Below are 22,007 nucleotides of genomic sequence, written 5' to 3'. Positions count from 1 at the left end.
TTGGGTAAGGAGGTACCAAAGGTTTAGCCAGACATGGGGCGATAAGTTGGGCTTCATGTAATTTGTCATATAACTTGCTACATGAGATTGAAGGAAAACAAGGTAGAGATTCCCTTGATATGATCGTTTCTTTACTATTGCATTCTTGAAAATGTTTGCTTTGAATATCTGACTTTTGATCAACGTCTTGAGAGAGATGACTTGAACATTTCTCTTTCCCAATCAGCTTTGAGTTTCTGAGGAGCTTAGGTTTCCTTTTATCAAAACATAACAACCCTTCTACCATAAGGTCTTGCACTTTTAATTTCAGCATTATGCAATTTTTTGTGGAATGACCAAAATCTCCATAATGATAATTGCATAGATTCTTGAAATTTTTCCAATTTGGATGCAGATAAGTACTAGGAGGGATGGGAGTCACAAGACCACTTTCAAAGAGAAAGGGTAACAACTCTGAATACAAAATGGGAATTAGAAAAAAATGTGTCATCCTTTTTTCTTTTTTTTTTTTTTATCCATTTTCAATGAAACTTGTTTCATGTTTCCCTTACTTAAACCACTTCAATGTCCATGTTATCTGTCATATTTCCTGATCCGTGAAAATGAGTTGGATTTATATATTCAACAACAGGTTCTTGGTCATTTTTCATATTGAATTCCAGACTTTTTCCTGAGGCCTTCATTTTTTCATGCTCAATAAGGGTCTTCTAACATTTTATCCCCATATAATAGAGTACCCATCATACTCATCATTTCATACATTTGTTCCATAGACTCGGCTTAGAATATTCTTGTTTCTTCAAGCATTTCTCGTTGAATTTCCACAAGTTATTCTTGGATTCTCTCAATCCTTCCAACTCGAGTTAATATTTCATTCATTGCTTTCAATCCTTTTTTTAAGTCCTTCCCCTGATTTTTAGAACTCTTGATTCCAAAATCTTTCACTGATTACTCTCATGTGATGTTATGCAAAGCATGAATAAAAATATAAATGTAAATATTTCCCTCCTAATGTCTCTATTTCCTTAAAAAGCCAATTTAACTTCCATTTATGCTCCAGAATCAGATTGTCATCTTGTTTCAGCTCCCTTGTAAAACCAGCTAAATTCACCAACTTGTGGGCTACCTTGCTTGCTTGAGCATCAGCTTTCTTCAAGTCATTATCTTTTTCTTTAATCTTGCTGTCATCTCCTGAAGTTGAAAACAATATTGTTCATTTTCCTTTATCAAAGAACCTTTATGTTCAAGAAGTTCTTGTACCAGATCTCCATATTCATCCACTATTTTCAGCAATGTATGATTCTAAGCTCTAGTAGATTTTAATTCAGCATTAATCTCACATTGATGGACTAGATATTAAGTTTTCGTGTGGCTATTTCCTTCTTCAATATCTGGTTTTTAGCTTGACATTTTTCCAAATTGGTGATTGCTGCATTGTATATTTCCTTAGCAATTTGAAAGTCATAGGAGAATTTCTTGGTTTGATCCTTATGTATCTTTTTCTAGTGCTTAGCATCACTCTTCAGTTTAATGATTTATGTCATCCATTCTTCAGGGGTATTTCCTAGTCCAACATCTTTGAAGGTTTGATTGACTTTCGAAAATCATCAAGCATGGCTTCAACCTCTGTGCTCAATTTCTTGTTTCGTCTTTCCAAAAACGGGCTTGAGCTTCATAAAAATTCTCTTCCTTATGATTGTTCCTAATGATGCTCTTACCATAAAAAGCTTTCGGTACCAATCTAATAGGATTTTTATGTGCATATCCTTTCATTATTTTAAAAGCTTCCTTGAGATATACTTCTTTGGCTGCTTCACAGTTTACTTGATTATGAAACCCTTTGTCCATAATGAAAACCTTTGATAATCACTCTTGAATCAACACCCTTGGGTATGTTATGATTGTGCAAATGCAAACAGAATAATTAATATTTGCATTTTCAGAATTATATACAAAAACTCGTTAGTAAAAACAAAAAATCATACCCTAACCTCATGCTTTCTAGTTGCATGATTTGTTTGGAAAAATAACCTAACCATATGATTTCTAGTTCGCATGCATTTATTCTGAAAATAAAATAATAATAAATAAAATAAAAAGAATCATGCTTTTCCTTTGTGTATTAATCTTACAAAACTCATTTAGGTTAGGCTTCACCTAGACTCCAGTTCTAAGTTTGCTATATGCTGAGTTTTGGCTTTAGAGTAAAAGGGTCAACGAATTGTCCTTTGTTGGTGCCCCCTTGGACTGCCAAACCCATAATCCTAGTCCATTACAGACTTTCGGATTAAGTTCAATTCGAAGGAACACACTTCCTTGAGTCCATACGGAGGTGAAAACCACACTAGGAACATAATGTGTGAGCTCAAAGAATGGTCCCCTATCCCATACGGAGGTGAAAACCACAAGAGGGAATAGCTTCTCATTCACTTAAATATGATAAGAGCTGGGTTTTAACTCATGTCATGAATGCAATGCACAGTGGGTGAGGAAAAGCATAAAATAAAAAATAATATACAACCTATTATTCTATTTTAATTACCCAAAATTAAATTTGTACACGTAAAAACAAAAGGTTAGTAAAATAATAAAAATAATCAAAACAAAATTAAAACAAATTTATTATTTACTGTAAAGACGAATAATTAATAAATTGGTGGCTAGACTCTCATTTTTTTAAAAAAAAAATCCCCAGCAAAGTCTCCAAACTGTCGAGACGTTTCTCTGCCCTGGCGACAGATAGTGCAAATAGTACACCCCAAAAGATGTAACTAGTCTCGAAAAAGTAAGTGTTTATTTTCCATGAATCAGATTAAACACCAAATTGTAGAGTCACCACCAATCTTTTAATTCGGTGAGATTGGTCACAAAAAATGTCATATTATTTTAATAAAAAATTCCTAAGAATAATATTAAAATAATACAACTCGGGTCAGTTTACCAGAAAAATGAGTTTAGGAGTCAGTTACGTATGGGGAAGGATTAGCACCCCCAAAAGGCCCAAAATTGGTACCGATATTTATTAATTAAGTGTCTTTGCAGTAATTGATAAATTTTCTTTTTAGTCTTAATATAAATACTAAATATTTAACATAAATATTATTGATACTATTATAATATTTAATGTTGAAACTATATTATAAACTTATCCTAATATATAAAAGTATATTAATACTATAATTAGTCTTATAATAATAATTATTGACTAAAATATAAAATAATATCATTACTTAACCTACTTCAAAATAATATTAAGGTTGTATATTAATTATATATTTTAACCTAAATTATTTCGGGATTAAAATATACTTTTTTAATATTTAAGGGACTAAATACATAATTTTACCTATAACATATATATTAATATAATATGGACTAAAATAAAAATCATTAAAATGCGAAACTAAAATTGAAATACACGAAAAACCTAATTTCAAGACCAAAATTAAAGATTTACAAAGCTAGAAGGACCACGCACGAAATTTAGCCATTTCTTAATTACACTGAAGCCCCTCCCCAAAACGACATAGTTTTGGGGAGGGTATAAATATACCCCAATCGGCCCTTTTCCAAAAATATACCCCGAACCCTCATAAAGCCGAATCCGACAGCTTTTTATTCTAAAAACCCCTAAATCAACGTAGATCTAGGATTTTTACCTTTGAAGTTCGACTTCTCCAACGCCGTGTGTAGGTGTGTAGATGCTACGATGAAGGTAATATTCCCTCGACCCTATCTCTATATTTTCTTATATTTTCTTGTGGCTTGGTTGTTAGGTTTCTTCCTTTTTTCATTGAAGGTGCATCCCTATTTATAGGGAGTTTCAATGCTCCCTTTGGACCTGTTAAAAGATTATACCCCGGTGAGTCACCGGAGCTACAGAGGTGACTCACCCTAGGGTTGGTGAGTTGTGCGCTGCTAGTTGATCTTCTAGAGCCTTCAGGAGAGCTCTGGAGTGTCGGTAGCGTCGTGGCAGTGTTTGGATGGATCTGTAGGAGGCGGTGGCCGGAATAGACCCTAGGGTTACAATGATACCTTAGGGTTTCTGCTGGATGGCTTCTGGACCATTGGATCTCCATCTGATCGTGCAATGGAGAGTTGTGCGGTGCTGGAGTAGAGATAAAACCCTAACTGCTGGTGGGGCTTCTCACTTGGCTCGCTGGATCTAGGCCTGGATGAGTTTGGGCTTGCATCTGACTCAGGCTCTGTTGTAATCGAGCATGTGCGCCTTGTAATTGGGTTGTCCTCTTAGAAATAGGCATGTGTGCCTTACTTTGTAATCGAGCCTTCATGCCTTATAAATAATAATATTTGTAATATAATATTATTATATATATAATAACATATATATAATAATCGTCACTCGAACGAAAACGATCGTAGATAATCTCTGATTTTGTGGCTAGGTGTTTAACTTGTTAACAAGTTAAGGCAGAGCACCAGCATCTGTCAGGTTTGTTACAACCTATCAAGATTCCCGAATGTAAATGGAAGCGTATTACTATGGATTTCGTAACTGGCCTGCCTATGACTCCTTCGATAAAGGATTCATTCTGGGTGATTGTTGACAGACTTACAAAGTCAGCTTACTTGATTCCTGTACGGGTAAATTATTCTTTGGATAAAATGGGTAGATTGTATATCTCAGAGATCATCAGATTGCATGTTTTTTCTGTTATCTATCATTTTCGATCGAGATCCGAGATTTACTTCGAGATTCTGGAAAGCACTTCCTGAGGCTCTTGGCACGAGATTGAACTTTTATACGATTTTCCACCCGTGACTGATTGTCAATCAGATAGAGTGATTCAATTTCTGGATGATATGTTATGGGGCTGCGTGATTGATTTTCGTGGTAGTTTGTAGAACTTTTTGCCTTTGGCTGAATTTGCTTACAATAACAACTACCATGCCAGCATTCGTATGGCACCGTACGAAGCACTGTATGGACGTAAGTGTCGCACCTTGATTTGTTCGACTGAATTGCATTATAAACAGACTTTGGGACCCGAGTTAGTGCGTAAGAATGAGGACACAGTCAGATTGATCCGTGACCACCTGAAGAAGGCATTTTACCGGTATAAGTCTTATGATGACCAGGGAAGAAAAGACATTGAGTTTGAGGTTGGATATCAAGTATTTTTAAAGGTATCTCCATGGAAGAAAGTGCTGAGATTTGGGCGCAAAGGTAAATTGAGTCCAAGATTTTTTGGACCATATTGTATCCTAAAGAGAGTAGGACTAGTTGTATATCAGTTAGAGCTTCCTCCTCAAATCAGTCGAATTCATGATGTTTTTTAACGTTTCCATGTTAAGACTCTAACTTCCAAACCCTAATCACATCATTCAATCAGAGGATGTTGAGTTGAGGACAGATCTATCCTATGATGAGGAACCGGTTCAGATCTTGGATCGAGATGAGAGAGTGCTGAGGAATAAGCGTATTCCGATGGTAAAGGTTCAGTGGAGTAAGTGTGGTCTTATAGAAGCCACCTGGAAAACAGAAGAATCCATAAAGACTCAGTTTCCACATTTGTTTACTGCACGGTAAATTTCGAGTACGAAATTTCTTTTAGAGGGGGAGAATTGTCGCAATCTAGAAAAAAATTAATCAATTTGGTGAAATTTGAGGCCAAATTGAAAGTTTTTAGAACTTGTAGGTTATTTTAGAAAGTAAGAAAAAATTTAGGGACTTGAACCCAAATATACACATTTTTTTGTCGGTTGAGAAAAAATTAATAAATGAAAAAGGGAATGAGTGCTGCCGCGGGGTTTCGACTGGGACATAGTATGATTACCCACGTCCCTACCACTATGGTAAACACTGTTGATGTTTATTTTTTTGGGAAGATATATATGTTAACCTTAAGGCTCGGGATTAAAATCCCAAAATCCCCAAATTTCCTCCCTAACGACCCTTCTTCCATAAACAAATTCGACATCGTCCGGGCGTTCCAGCTCGCGCCACCACTCCCGTTTGGTTCATCGTTGACCAGGGAACAAAACCCCTCAAAACTATTACCATGAAACGCTACCTAACGCCCTAAATGTTGACGCAAAATGGCTCCATTCTCGACACTTCCCGCACCATCGTGTTCCTTGCATCGTTCTGAGACTACCAGTGTCCTTATTGTCTCCGTTGTCGCTGGCGTGTGAGGGGGTGAGGAAGATAATGTTTCTGACATTTTAAAATCGAGCTCTACGCCGTTCAAAGTTTTTAACCGAGCTTGGTAAGTGTCTCAAAATCCCATAAAATAGCTGTAGAATTTTTTGTAGAATTTTTCGGACCCCACAGGCCGCCATACGCCCTCACGCGCCTCCTCTGCGCGTGGGGAAAGTTCACTGAGTGGTGAACAGCTGTTCTAATGTGTTGTTCGACCCGGCCCGTGGCCGATTCGACTCGCATGCCCGACCTGCTTGACCTAGTCAACTCATTGACCGTTGACTTTGACCGAGTCAACCCCTTGACCGTTGACTTTGACCGAAAAAGTCAAATTTTCTAAAAATCCTTATTTTCTGTTCTTCGACGTCCAAAGTCTGGTTTTGAAGTCTTGAGTCTAGTTCTAAAGTACATTTTGCCAAATTCGAACCCGAAAGCCTCTAAATTACCAGTCAAACTCGAACATGCATATGTACTTAAGAGTTTTAACTTCGAATGATTAAATTAAGACTTGAGGCTGATTAGTTATTGTTATTTAAAGGTACAAGAGACTCTTCTGATCACTCGACAGCTCAACCCAGCTCCTCTCGATATGATAAATCACGTGACATAGTATTCACTCGTATGACTCGTAAACCTTCCGATTTTATAAATTAATTATGTTGCCTCGCTAGTAACTTAGTGTTGTTAATAATTAGGTTTGAAAACTATAGTAAAGCGTGGCGAGGCCGGTGCTCAATAGATCTACTGTTTGACCATATTATCAAGGTGTATTCCCTATGTATCACCTAATTGTTTTATCTATTTTGACATGTGGTACACCGAAATTTATGGTTTACTGTTTATTGATGCACCAACTTACTGGTGATGGCTTATGGACTATGATTGATATATGATTATTGGTTTTCACTGGTATAAAATTATGATGATTACGGATTTATGGAAATTATGCTTACTGTATAAATTGTATTTTTGAAATATCGATTTTGGGTAAGACTGAAGTACGGAGGTACAACTCTGATCAAGCTGGTAAAACTTTACGGACCTAATGTGACTCTTGGGTAGGCTTTCGGGCCCCAAGATGCTCCCTTAGTTGGCTCCCTTTGTTGTGTGCTTAGGGTAAGCCCTACGGACCTAAGGATACATAGGCCCCAAGGCATATCCTTAGGTTGGCTTCTTTTTGCTGTATGCTTAGGGTAAGCCCTATGGACGCAGTTCTGGGGAACTACAAATGGTGCACGGGGGGAGGGTTTTAAACTACGAGTTTAAAAAACTAAACTACATTATAATTTATGAGGTTTTACTGAAACATTACTGCTTAGGGTAAGCCCTATGGACGCAGTTCTGAGGTTTGATAATAAATGCTCAATCACCTTACTGCAGTCGTTGGTGCTCGAACTCATGACCTCTAAGAACAACAACAATTTCTTTAACCACTGAGGTAAGTTGGTTCGTGCATGTTTACAATTCATTTCTTAAATAACCCTAGTTTCAAACCATGATTGAATTATATATATATATATATATTCTAGATTGGAATTTGAAGTTTCTTCTGTTAATTATCTATTTTATTAATTGTGCTATCCTGAAGTTTTATTTATGCTCATCCTATTCAAAAATTTAGTGTAATTAATACATGTGTGTTTGTCTTAAAAAATATTTTTAGATTCGTTGATGTTTGTCATATACTAAAATTTAAATTTGCTTCCTTGACATAAAATTTAACATTTGTCCGTGTATATACTGAATCCAATGTAAACACATAGCTTCTGTTGAGTGAGTCCATTGGTTTTAGGTAAAAGAGACCTTGCACTTTTTTGTCTTTCCAATTCATGAGAGAGAGAGAGAGAGGGGGTGTCCAAGCAAAGAATTTAGGGTTATGAATTGAAGTGAAAGGGTTTTAGTTGTGGATATTGACAGCAAACAGTAAGTAAAGATTGATTTCTACTTTGTTTAATTGCAGGGTGGACAAATCTTATACTCTCTACCTTTGCACTTTTTTGTCTTTCCAATTCATAAGAGAGATAGAGGGGGGATGTCCAAGCAAAGAATTGAGGGTTATGAATTGAAGTGAAAGGGCTGTAGTTGTGGATATTGACAGCAAACAGTAAGTAAAGATTGATTTTTTCTTTGCTTAATTACATGGTGGACAAATCTTATACTCTCCACCGTTTCAATCCCCGACCTTCTGGAACTTATAGACCTCCTTTGGGAATGGCTGGTCAAATCCAAAGCACATTTAAATTATAGTTGAAAGAATGGATCACGAGATAGGACAGCCGGAAATGGTCGTTTTTATTAAAAAATTAAATTTTCATATAATTTATTCTTTTTATATATATTATTAATTATTTGGTTTTTTTCCTAAAATTTATAAATTCTTTTTCCCATATAAATTTATAGGTTCATATTTAACATAAATTTTTATCTCTATCCCGTATTGTTCATGACATAAACTAACAACTTATCAACATTTCATTTGACTCAAGTTCCTGGGCTTGGTTGGTGAGGCTACATTTTAGACCTATACAATTACGACTTTGATTTTTAATTATTAAATTTAAAAAATTAATTTTTTTAATAGAAATCCTGAATAGAATTAGAAAAAAAGAAGATACCAACATAAGAAGGTATCCCAAACACTGGCAATAATAAATAGTTAAAATCATATAAAATGGTTAAAATTGAATTAATTAATAATTTTTATATGAAATCTTAAATTTGAGTAGAAGAGAATAAGTGAAACGAATTTTGATCTTTAAAGTCAGGTGAATGAGAAGTGAAAACTGTTGTATCCGATAAGGATGCTTTCCAAGTTGATAGGGACATTGAAATAGGTTTTTCAATCGACAAAATTATAAAATAATGAAAACAGGTTTGAATGGAAGTTTTCTTTAATATCAGACGCAACAATGATGTTAAGGTGATGCTAAAACGCGCAATCTCTTCACCCATTGTCTTAGATTTTAAGTATTAATTATTTTTAGTGAAGTATAAATATTGATTAAAAATGACATATTTCTTTTTCTCCATTTCATTTGAAAAAATAAATAAATGAAAAACGGTGAGATGAAAATGTCAGCGGTTCCAATGTCTCCAGGCAGATAGCGATGTGAAATGCTCTCAAGGTCTAGTGGTGAATTCACGAGATAATGTTCTCGAACTTTTTTATTCACGATATAATGCACATCCCGGATTAATTGCTGGAATGGGGTGAATTCTACAGTAACCTTGGAGGTCGCCATGGCATCCGGGCGACCTTGGAGGTCGCCATGGCATCCGAGCGACCTGTGTGTATTTTGCAAAGGAATAGGTCGCCATGCAATCAACATGGGACGTGGGAATGCATGGGGGAGGGGATGCATGCTGTGCATGGGACGTGGGAACTGTGCATGGGCCATGCACGTCGAACGGTGTAGGTCACGGCGGCGTGGTAGGTAGGTCGCCATGGAGTCTCGGCGACCAAGGTCTGGGAGATTCCTGTAGCTGCTACTGTAGCTGCATGCATGCGTTGCATCATAGCTGAGAGATTCCTGCACCCGTAGCTGTATGTGTTGCATCTATAGTTGCGTTATTGCAGCGTTAATTTAGCTGTCAGCCTTTCAATGCTCAATAGTTAGACGATGCAATGCTAATATTATTTGCTTCAACAATCAAATTTAATGACTCTGTCCAACGCTCAGTTGCTTTATATAAAGGATATGGGGTTTAGGGTAGAAGCACAAGCAGAACCAGAAGCATAAGCACATATAAACTTTGCCGAGAGAAAGAAAAGGAAGAAGAAGAAAAGAAGATAAAGGCTCAAACATAGTTCGTGAGGTAATTTTTTTATTGTTTAATTTAGTTTATTATATGAAATTATTAGTTTGTTAGTTTCGGGTTTAGGGTAAAACTAAAATCTAGTTAATTAGTTTGTTAGTATAAATTATTAGTTTGTTAGTTTAAGTTATTATATTAGTTTATTAGTTTAAGTTATATATTATATTATATAAAAATTAGTTAATTAGTTTCTTAGTTTAAGTTATTAAATATAAAAAATATTAATTAATTTGTTAGTGTCTTTAAACGTATATTAGGTTGTTCGTTGAAGTTGAAGTTATATTAAAAAAAATTAATTAGTGCTTAATTAGTTTGTTATTTTAACTAAGTTATATTATAATAAAGAAATAGTTTATTAGTTTAAGGTATATTATAATATTAGATTATATAAAATTAATTTGTGGGAGCTATTATTGTTTAAATAAATATTTTGTTTACACATACATGACATTATTTCACAATATTTGCCCACGTACAGATTGATTCGAAGAAAGAAACAAGGCAGGAAAAGAAAGTAAAGGAAGAAGGCATAAGGACGTGAGTAATTTATTATTTTTGTTGTCCATTTTTTGTTGTTGTGTATGTGTAAATAGTTAGTTAGTAAGTTTATATTAGATTATATAAACTAATTTGTGCGAGATAATTTCCGTTTTAAAAAATATTGTGTTTAAAATATTTAGTGTTGTTTTAAAAATATTTTGTTTAATTTACATTGTATGTGTATATTAGTAAGAAGTAAAAATTAATTGAATGAAATAATCCGGACAACGCATTATCTCGCGAAATAATTATTTCGAGAACATTATCTCGACAGTTTTGCCTAACAAATTTGTTTGATATTTTTAAAAAATAAAAAATATTATCAAACTAATCATTATTATTAGTAATAATTACTAAATGATTAGTATCAAATCTAAATCATTAAATATTTATAATAAATAATTATTAGTGATTATGACTAAATCATATTATTATTAAATCATTAAATATCAAATCATTAGATTAATAGTAATTATCAAATCATTATTAGGTTTATTAGTAAGCATCAATCAAGTTAAATAATAAATTTTATTTGATCATTTATAAATATTATATTATTTAATAATTTATGAAATTATCTTATCTAATTTTTTAATCTAAATTAATTTATTTTTTATTTGTAGAGAAAATGAGCAACAACTTTTTCACGATTGTCCATTATAATGGACAGATTATGGAAAATGAGGTCGGAGTAGTTTTTCAGTCTGAAAAACCAATAAATATGATGTTCAAAAAAGACATCACATTTATAGAAATGAAGCATAAGATAGAAAGAAAAATTTGAGCTGCAGTTGATGGTTTGAGGTATAGGTTTATGATATGCTCTAACCCAGTCAGATATGCTGCAGTTCCACTTGAAGAAGATGATGATATTGGAACCATGGTTGGATTACATGAGTCAACCAATATAGCATTTATTGAATTATTTGTTGATGTGCGTAACATATGTGATGTTCCTGGGTCATCAAGAGGTGTGGCTCAAAATCCATCTGAAATGGCTTTATATAGTCAGTTTGAGGAGCCGACATACAGGTTCCCGAACAGTTTTATGGCACTATTGGAAAGTGTAAATGAAGTCGGGGGGACATCTACAGCAGCAGAGTATGAGACGAGAAACATACCGGAATTGGTTGTTGATATTGACGCTGAAATCGATGGGGAGAAATTCATGATGATTCAAGCGAAGATGAAGAAACTGAAGAACCCGTTTGGGCGGCGACAAAAATATTTTTGGTGGAGGTGCAATTGATGAAGTTCCGACACCGTATGAAGCTACTCCTCACATGTACGAGATAGACTATGATGCAATGAGGGCACCTGAATTCCCAGACATGCAACATTTACCTCCGTACCAAATGACTGAATCATTCGATAATTCTGTTGAATTTTCAGTTGGGGTGCAATTCAGAGGAAAAAATGAAGCTATGCTGGCGATTAAAGAGTACTGCATCAAATGCCATGTTGATGTCCATGTTGCAGAGTCCAACCAGAAAACCCTATACGCAAAGTGTGTAAAATATGGCCCAGAGTGCAAGTGGAAGATCAGAGTGTTGAAAAATCAAAGGCACGATGTTTGGGTCATCACGAGGTACAATGGTTCGCACACATGTTTGCGAAACTCCATCGAACAAGACCACCGACTATTGGACTCCGATGTAATATGTGAATACGTGAAGGCGATGGTTGAAAAGGATCCAAGGATATCTTGTTCAGTGTTAGCTGCATCTATTCGAAGCCAATTTGGATATCAAGTAAAATATGGCAAGGTGTGGAATGCGAAAATGAAGGCAATGAAGTTGACGTATGGAGATTGGGATACATCGTACAATGAGCTACCACATTTGCTACAAGCAATGAAGCGATTTATCCCAGGAACTATAGTGAAGTCTCAAACCATGCCCGCATATGACGAAGAAGGTCAACTTCTGCCAGGGAAGAAAATATTTCATAGACTATTTTGGGCATTCAAGGCATGTATTGAAGGATTTCCATTTTGCAAACGTATGATCGGATTTGTCCCAGGAACTAATGACGCCTTGCACATCTCACGATACAAGAACGCCAATATCGCCGAACCTCAGCTATATTGCCTACAATTCTCAAAATTTGTTAAAAAAAGAAGATACTGAGTGTGAACATAACTACCGGATTTATCAGGCATCAAAATTCCCCCAATCAATTGTAATATATATGCTCGTGTTGCATATATAATTTCGTGCTCCGTACTATTTGATTGAAGTTGAAATTCATTCTTCAACCATGACAACCTCACCCGCCACCCTTTACACTCTGGTGGTACGGGCGCTTTCCCAAGAAACAAGTTGCAAAGTTGTTCCACCTTATTAACCTCATGTGACATTACCACTGGCATCCCATTAGTTTGGACCCCGAGTTGCATTGCCACATCCTCCAAAGTTATCGTGCATTCGCCACACGGCAAATGAAACGTGTGCGTTTCTGGTCTCCAACGTTCAATCAACGCACTGATCAAACCTGGGACCAACTTGTAATCTCGCACAAATGTTATATACCAAAATCCAGCCTCTTGCAAATTTTCTTCTATTAGTGGGTGTGGCTTGGGCACTTTATGTAGTCGAAGACGAAGGACTCGCTGCTCGTCCTACAATTAAATATTTCAAAAATTATCACAATCATAAAATAATATTCAAATATTATTAATTATAATTCATTAAACAAATATTTTATTCACCATTATTCCCAAATGACTTGAAATATGTTCATTGTCAAGCCTCAACAGTGGAATTTGGTCAGCCATTGGAATGAATCTGTAAAAAAAATTAAACAACAATATTAAAAAATCATTTAATAATCTAATATAAACTAACTAACTAATTTACAACACTAAACTTAATATAATAACTTATAAATAATAAATAACAAACTAAACTTTTTAAAATATAAGTTAAAGTAACGCTAAACCCTTAAACAACTAATAAAATATTCCTTTATATAACTAAAACTAACTAATAAACTATTTTTCATTATAATATACTACTAATAAACTTACTAACTAATTTTTTATATAATATAAATTCAACAAACAAATATAACTTAACTATTTAACTAACACAAACTAATTAAATAATTTTTTTTATATAACTAACTATTAACAAAACAAACTAATTAATTATTTTTTAACTATATAACTATCAAACATATACTAATTAAATAATTTTTAATTTATGTATACTATATCTTAAACTAACAATCATATAACCCTAAACTAACAAATTAAACATTTATAATAATAAACTAATTTAAATATAAAAAAATTTACCTTATCTCCCTTTCTTCTTCTTACTTTCCTTTCTCCCTTTCTTTCTTTCTCGGCTGCAATCTCTTCTCCCTTTCTTCTGCAATCTCTTCTCCCTTTCTTTCTTTCTTTTATGTTCTCAGGATAATGCACACCCCATATATAACCGGCTGCCTCAATTATTTCACCAATAATTGTGCAATTGCAGCTATGATAGCATCAGCTGATTTCACGCAGCAATGGTTCAATTATTGTACCAATAATTCACGGCTCAAATGGTTCACATGCATGCATTGGCTCAAATGGTTCACATGCATGCATTGGGAGCTGTAGGCATGCAGCGGGGAGCACGTGAAGGAATCTAAGTTGTGGCTGCATGTGCATGGATGATGGGAATGGCGCCGAGACTACATGGCGACCTATAAGGTCGCCGGGACTACATGGCGACCTACAAGGTCGCCTAGGCTGCATGGCGACCTCTCTATTGGCTCGTACGACTCGTCTAAGCCTGCATGGCGACCTCTCCTCGTATAAGACTGCATGGCGACCTCTCCATTGGCTCGTATGGCTCGTATATGGCTTGTATGGCTCGTATGTCGCCTGGATTGCATGGCGTCCTACAAGATCTCCTGGATTGCATGGCGTCCTATGGCGATCACTGTAGAATTCACCCCATTTCAACAATTAATCTGGGATGTGCACCATATCGTGAAAAAAAAAAATTCGAGAACATTATCACGTGAATTCACCCCAAGGTCTGGCATCAAAGCTCTCACCTTTGCCTTTGATATTTTTGTTTTTATTTAATATGCATGGACATGGTTGTTCCTCATTTAATTTGTAATTTATTTCTAAACTACTTCGTGTCAGGTTTTCTTTTTCAATTATAGATACACTAATATTATTTGATTAAACAAGTTAAGCAGTCCTCAAATATGCATTATTTAATTATATACTATGATAATTGATTTTTTTGCTCGATAAATTATTTTATTAAACTATCTTAAGTTAAGAGCCTCATTAAAAATAATTATATTTATTGTAAAATTAAGAATATGAAAATAATTTGGTTTTAAAATACTATTTTCTTGTTTGGTTTTTGATAACACATGCCATAGCCCGTAGGTTTCTTTATAAAACCTATATATAGAATTTTGAAGTTTAATATAAATTTCCATTATTGTTACATACATAGGTGTTTTAATTAGAGCAGAATAAAATCTTTTTAAAAACAATTTTCATGTTGACACGTATTTACTTTTATTTATTACAAGCAATTCTTACTTTCATATGCAACTAACAATATAGTTTATATTGAAATGGACACAAAAATAATAGTGTTAGTCAAGGAACAATTTATGCGCTCACACATCTATACATTCACACTACTCCTACATGAACTTGCCGAAAAATCTGTATAAAAGCCCCCATAAATTTGACAAAAAAATAGCAACATACAAAGAGTTGCAGATTTTTGTTTCGTACAAACCATGGAAGCAGTAGCCATGGCCCTTCTTTTCCTTACACCTTTCCTTCTCTTAGGCCTCATCCTTCGTCTCCGTAGAAGACCGTTTCCTCCGGGACCCAAAGGGTTGCCGATCATCGGCAACATGATGATGATGGACCAGTTAACACACCGTGGACTTGCCAAACTCGCTGACAAATACGGCGGTATATTTCACCTTAAGATGGGGTTCTTACACATGGTCGCCATTTCCAATCCCGAAATGGCTCGCCAAGTCCTTCAGGTTCAAGATAACATATTCTCCAACAGGCCGGCCACCATCGCCATCAGTTATTTAACGTACGGTAGGGCTGATATGGCTTTCGCTCAGTACGGTCCTTTCTGGAAACAGATGCGAAAGCTTACTGTGATGAAGCTTTTCAGTAAGAAAAGAGCACAGTCATGGGAGTCCATTCCAGATGAAGTCGACTCACTTGTGAAAGCTGTGGAGTCCAATACTGGGAAGGCTATAAATATGGGTGAGTTGATCTTTAATCTCACCAAGAACAGTATTTATAGGGCGGCTTTTGGTACTATTTCGCAAGAAGGGCAGGACGAGTTTATGAGGATCCAGCTAGAGATTTCTAAGCTTTTTGGTGCTTTCAATATTGCCGATTTTATTCCTTGGCTGGGTTGGGCTGATCCTCAAGGGCTCAACACCAGGCTCGAGAAAGCTCGTAGTGCGTTAGACAAGTTCATCGACGCCATCATCGACGATCATATTGAGAAGAAGTATAAGAACAAAAGCAGCTCCGATGACGGTGACACCGACATGGTTGATGATTTACTCACTTTCTACAGTGAAGAAGCCCAAGTAAACGAACCAGAGGATCTACAAAATTCTATCAAATTAACCAGAGATAACATCAAAGCCATTATCATGGTACGATTACTTCCTTCCCACGTAATGTATGTAATTACATAGTAGATTGTTTTAAATAAATCTTTTTGGCTTAATTTTCAGGATGTGATGTTTGGTGGGACCGAGACGGTGGCGTTAGCGATTGAGTGGGCCTTGGCGGAGCTAATGAGAAACCTAGAAGAAATGAAGAGAGTCCAACAGGAGCTAGCGGATGTGGTGGGACTTGACCGCCGTGTGGAAGAATCTGATATGGATAAACTAACCTACCTGAAGTGCATCCTCAAGGAAACCCTAAGGCTCCACCCACCGATCCCGCTCTTGCTCCACGAGACGACAGAGGATGCGTTGGTGGCCGGCTATCAAATCCCGACCAAGTCACGCGTGATGATCAATGTATGGGCCATTGGGAGAGATAAGAATTCATGGGAAGAGGCTGATACTTTCAAGCCATCGAGGTTCTTCAGGGAAGGCATCCCAGACTTCAAAGGTAGCAACTTCGAGTTCATACCATTCGTTCGGGTCGGAGGTCATGTCCGGGTATGCAACTCGGGTTGTATGCTCTGGATATGGCTATGGCTCATTTGCTTCACTGTTTTATGTGGGAATTACCTGATGGGATGAAGCCGAGTGAACTCGACATGAGCGATGTTTTTGGACTCACAACACCTCGAGCCACTCGGCTCTATGCAGTGCCAAAGAAACGCCTGCTTTGCCCACTCTTTTAGTTGAGATAGGTTGTAGTTTATGCACGTGAGCTAGAGTACTCATGCATACCATGCATGTAAGCTGAGAGATGATGATGGATGTGGATAACCATCATATGGAAACTGTTAGGAAATAGTTTAAGGGTTGTTAAGTTGTTAGAGTTTGTTATAAGTGTGTTATAAATAATAAGTGTAAGTGAGAAGTAAAGATGAACTAATTCAATAAAGAATGATTCTCTTATTCGTTTCTGTTAGTTCTTTTGCTCCATTTACTGCATTGCTTGACAAGGTATCATTCGTCGGACGTTTCTAAGGTTCCTTGCCTGTTGTTCCAAGCTCTCGATCTTGGAGGTTCCTGCTGGAAAGACCTTCACAAACAAGAAAGTTAACATCATCCTTGATGAAGCCAATTTCCTACTTTGGAAACAACTAATCTTGCTAATTGTTCGCAGTCATCGGCTGGAACAATTACTAACCGGAGCGGCGTGTCCTCCTCCTGAAACAATCGAGGATGAGAATGGTGATTCGGTGGCAAATGAACTGCATGAGGAGTTTGTTGCACAAGACATTGCATTAGCTTCATGGTTACTGTCCACGATCAGCCCATATTTGTTGTCCCAGTTTGTTGGAGCGGAGATGGCAACGGCTGTCTAGAGCAAGGTGCTGCAATTCTTTGCAAATCGGTCTACCACGATGGTCATCAGCTTGCACTATAAACTTCAGTCACTCAAGAAAGGTAGTGACAGCATGCGCATGTACCTTACTCACATCAAAGAGGTGTGTGATGCATTAGACTCTTGTGACTGCCCAATTCCTCAGGCTGAACAAGTTACGAGCATTCTAAAAGGTCTTCCCCGAGAGTACCAACCGTATATTGCATTCATAACCACCATGAAAGATGCCTTGTCCCTTGACAAGATATGCTCGATGTTGATCGATGCAGAAACACATATTTTTGGTTTTGACTCTCAAGAAGAGTTTCTGTCGATGAGTGCTCACTTTGCTCAATCTGGTTCTAGCTCGAAGACTGCTAAGCATACGTATCATGATCGGTCTTCTGGCAGGTTTGGAACTAGTGCTGGAGGTCGAACTAGAGGTCGGGGCGATGGTCGACCACGTGTTCAACGCCAGTTGTGTAGGAAAAATGGCCACCTCATTGTTGATTGCTGGTACAAGTTCGATCAGACATTTACTGGCCGATCGACTGAGCGAGCTATAAGTCGTGGTGGTTTGGGATCTGTAAACTTCACCAGCCTAGAATCGTCTCCTCTTGATATAAGTGAGTGTTTATGTTGCACAAAAGCTAAGGCTGAAAGGCAGGTATGCTTCTCATCACAACCGCAAAGCCATATCACTACTAGCACGAGAGACCATTGGGTGCTGGACTCTGGAGCTACACATCATTTAACCGCATATTTGACCAAGGTTTTTAGCCAAAAAAAAATTCTCAGGACCAGGTAAATTAGTGGTTGGTAATGGTGGTTTACTTCCAATTCAAGCCACTAGTAAATCAGTTTTGTGTTTTCTTCTAGAGCTTTACTGTTAAATGACCTTCTTCATGTACCTAAGGTAACTAAAAACCTTCTATCTGTCTCGAAGCTTGCTAAGGACAACGAGGTGTATTTCAAATTCCATGCATTATGTTGTTGTGTTCATGATGAATCCACTGGTGAGGTACTGCTGCAGGGACAAGAGAATGATGGCCTGTACCTTTTTCAAATTGATGATAGCCATAATAAGAGAACTTGTCTTGTATCTAGCAAAGTTGTTACTTCAAATCATTTGTATGATATGTGGCATAGGCGCCCTGGGCACCCTGCTCATGCCACTCACGAGCAAATATGCAAGCTCCTTGATGTAAACTTTGAACAAAAAGATAATGAAAGTTGTATTGTTTGTCACATGGGAAAGAGTCATAAACTCCCCTTCTCAGATTCCACTACTATGTATGAATCTCCCTTTCAACTTGTTCTTGCTAATTTATGGGGGACATCGCCTGTTATTTCAAACGATTTTAGGTACTATAGTTTCGTTGATGCCTGTACTCGACACACGTGGCCATATCTGCTTAAGGACAAGTATCAGGCTACACAGGCCTTATTAATGTTTCAGCAGCTTGTAGCAACACAGTTTGGGTTAAAAATCTTGGCTGTACAAAGCAACTGGGGCGGTGAATATCATCGATTGTCTCGTGTGCTTGCAAAAGCTTGTATATGTCATCGTGTTACTTGCCCACACACATCATAACAGAACGATGTCATAAAGCGCAAATACCAACATGTGATTGAGCTGGCTCTAGTGCTTCTTGCACAGGCATCCATGCTAATCAGCTACTGGTCTTATGCTGTGGTTATGGCGTTCACTTAATTAACAGGTTGCCTTCGAAGGTACTAGCTTGAAAATCTCCCTTCGAGTGTGTGTTCAACAAAAAACCTGACTATGGCTCACTTAAAGTATTTGGGTGTCGGTGCTTCCCTCATCTAAGACCGTTCAACAATCATAAACTCGACTTTCAGTCGTAGCCATGAACGTTCTTAGGGATAAGCCCTCAACACAAATGGTACTTATGTCTCACACCTGAGAAACGGGTAGTGGTGTCTCGACATGTGAAATTTGATGAGTGGTGCTTTCCATTTGATCAGGATAGCCCTGCTGAACAATCAAGAGCTCGTTCATAGCTAAGTAGGTTCATTGACATAATAGTTGATACTAGCAAACTTTGTACTACTACTGCTCGACAGTCAAAACTCGATGATCTGTCTGTAGACACTTCTAACCATAGTTCTGCATAATCGAGTGCAACCAATGATTTTACTGCAATACCTGAGGAGCCTGGTACTAGTGAAGTTGCCCTGGAAGTACATCCACCATCTGATGAAAGAACAAGGGTTTGTGGTTGCTAATGCTCATCCTATGTTAACTAGGAGTAAGTGTGGAGTGTTTAGGCCAAAAATGTACACCATATATTTTGATGATGTTGTTCCAACAACTACTGAGGAAGCTTTTCAATCTGCTCCATGGTCAGATGCAGTGCATGCTGAATACTCAACGTTGATTTAAAATGGCACGTGGAGCCTTATTCCTTTACCTGTTGAAAGGAGTGTCGTAGGTTGTAAGTGGCTGTTTAAGATTAAAAAAAAACCCATATGGGTTTGTACATAGGTACAAAGAGCGGTTGGTGGCAAAAGGGTTCACTCAAGTCCCTGGGTTCGATTTCACAAACACGTTCAGTCCAGTTGTAAAGTTTTCTACAGTTTATGTTTTTTTAGCCATGGTTGTTGCAAGAGGCTGGGCCTTGAGACAGGTGGATGTCAACAATGTGTTCTTGAATGGTGACTTGAGCGAAGTGGTGTACATGCACCAACCACCTGGGTTTGAGCACTGTGCTGAGGATGGAACTCCATTGGTGTGTAAACTACAGAAGGCCCTCTATGGTCTTTGACAAACACATAACTAGAATGACAAGCTTAAAGCTTATTTTTTGGAGTTAGGGTTTATAGAGTCAAAGGCAAATATATCACTGTTTGTTCGAATCCAAGATAATTGCAGTACATATGCCTTAGTGTATGTAGATGATATCATCATCACAGGGACTTCGGTCTCAGCTATTGATCAGGTTGTTCGTTTTCTTAGTTCTTAGTTTTCACTTAAAGATCTCGTTGAACTCTCTTACTTCCTTGGGATAGAGGTTAAGAAGGTTGGCACTGGGTTGCCGTTAAATCAGCGTGCTTACATATGTGAGCTGTTGAAGAAAACCAGCATGAGTCAAGCAACACCTGTATGTACTCCCATGGTTGCTGCGAAGATTGATGGTCAGGCTAGTGATCTAATGAAAACGCTAGAGAATAGAGAAGTGTTGTGGGCGCTCTCCTGTATGTTTTCCATACACGACCGAACATTGCGTTTGCAATTAATAAAGCAGCCCAGTTCATGCAATCTCCGCGAACGAGTCATTTTGCAGCAGTTAAGTGAGTTCTACGTTACTTGGCAGGTTCCCTTAATCATGGGTTGATGTTCTCAAAAGAGATGCTTGACTGTGTGTCAAAGCATTCTCTGACGCTGACTGGGATGGTGATGCCAGTGATTGTCGATCCATGTCTGGTTATTGTGTTTTACTTGGAGAGTGTTTGGTTGCATGGAACTCAAAGAAGCAAAAAATTGTTTCTCGATCAACAAAGGAGGCCGAGTATAGGAGTGTTGCTGAGTCTGCTATAGAGGTTACCTGGCTTACGACGCTTTTACGTGATATTGAGTTGTCCCTGCAGGAGCCACCTGTTATTTGGCGCTACAACACAAGTGATGTGGCCTTGAACGTGAATCCGGTTTTTCATGCTCGGTCTAAACATGTTGAACTCGATGTTCACTTTATTCATGAGAAGATTGCAGCTGGTGTTCTTTGGGTTAGTTATGTTCCTGTTGAGTTTCAAATAGAAGATGGCCTAACCAAGCCTCTGACCAAGGCTGCATTTGAATAGTTTCGTGGGAAATTGCGAGTGTTATCTTGTCAAAGAAGAGGAGAAGAAAGAAGTGGAGAGAATGTTGATATAGGTTAAAGCAGTTTATGCACGTGAGCTAGAGTGCTCATGCATACCATGCATGTAAGCTGAGAGATGATGATGGATGTGGCTAACCATCATATGGAAGTTGTTAGGAAATAGTTTCAGGTTGTTAAGTTGTTAGAGTTTATTATAAGTGTGCTATAAATAATAGGTGTAAGTGAGAAGTAAAGATGAACTAATTCAATAAAGAATGCTTCTCTTATTCGTTTCTGTTAATTCTTTTGCTGCATTTACTGCATTGCTTGACACTTTCAATTCAAATAAAGACGAATCTATTCGAGTCTTGAAATTGCAATTCATACAAAGCAAATCCGGGAAGAATAAAGTGGCTATTACAACACCGATTTCGGTTTCTTCTTTTATTATCATTACTATTATAAGTTCAACTATTATTGTTATTATTAATAAGTAAAATGGCAACATTTCAACCAAACCAACTAAAAAAAAACGAGACTTTGGTTTCTCCCTTTCTCTGTGGATAAGACCCCTTTCATTTGAATTGTGCTTAAAATTGTATTTCCTTTTAATTGCAAGATTTAATAGAGTCTATTTTATTTGGTTCAAAGGGATTAAAAGAATGCAAAC

The 22,007-nt window shown here is 37.0% G+C and overlaps 1 pseudogene; it reads left to right on the top strand.

Annotated features, from left to right (window-relative positions):
* Positions 1–15,264: 15,264 nt before the first annotated feature.
* Positions 15,265–21,751, top strand: LOC120139282 (annotated as a pseudogene).
* The last annotated feature ends 256 nt before the right edge of the window (positions 21,752–22,007 follow it).

Source organism: Hibiscus syriacus, unplaced genomic scaffold (genome assembly GCF_006381635.1).
Source record: "Hibiscus syriacus cultivar Baekdansim isolate YM2019G1 unplaced genomic scaffold, ASM638163v2 tig00110733_pilon, whole genome shotgun sequence".
Lineage (NCBI taxonomy): Eukaryota > Viridiplantae > Streptophyta > Magnoliopsida > Malvales > Malvaceae > Hibiscus > Hibiscus syriacus.
This window is presented reverse-complemented; position numbering and strand designations above follow the sequence as displayed.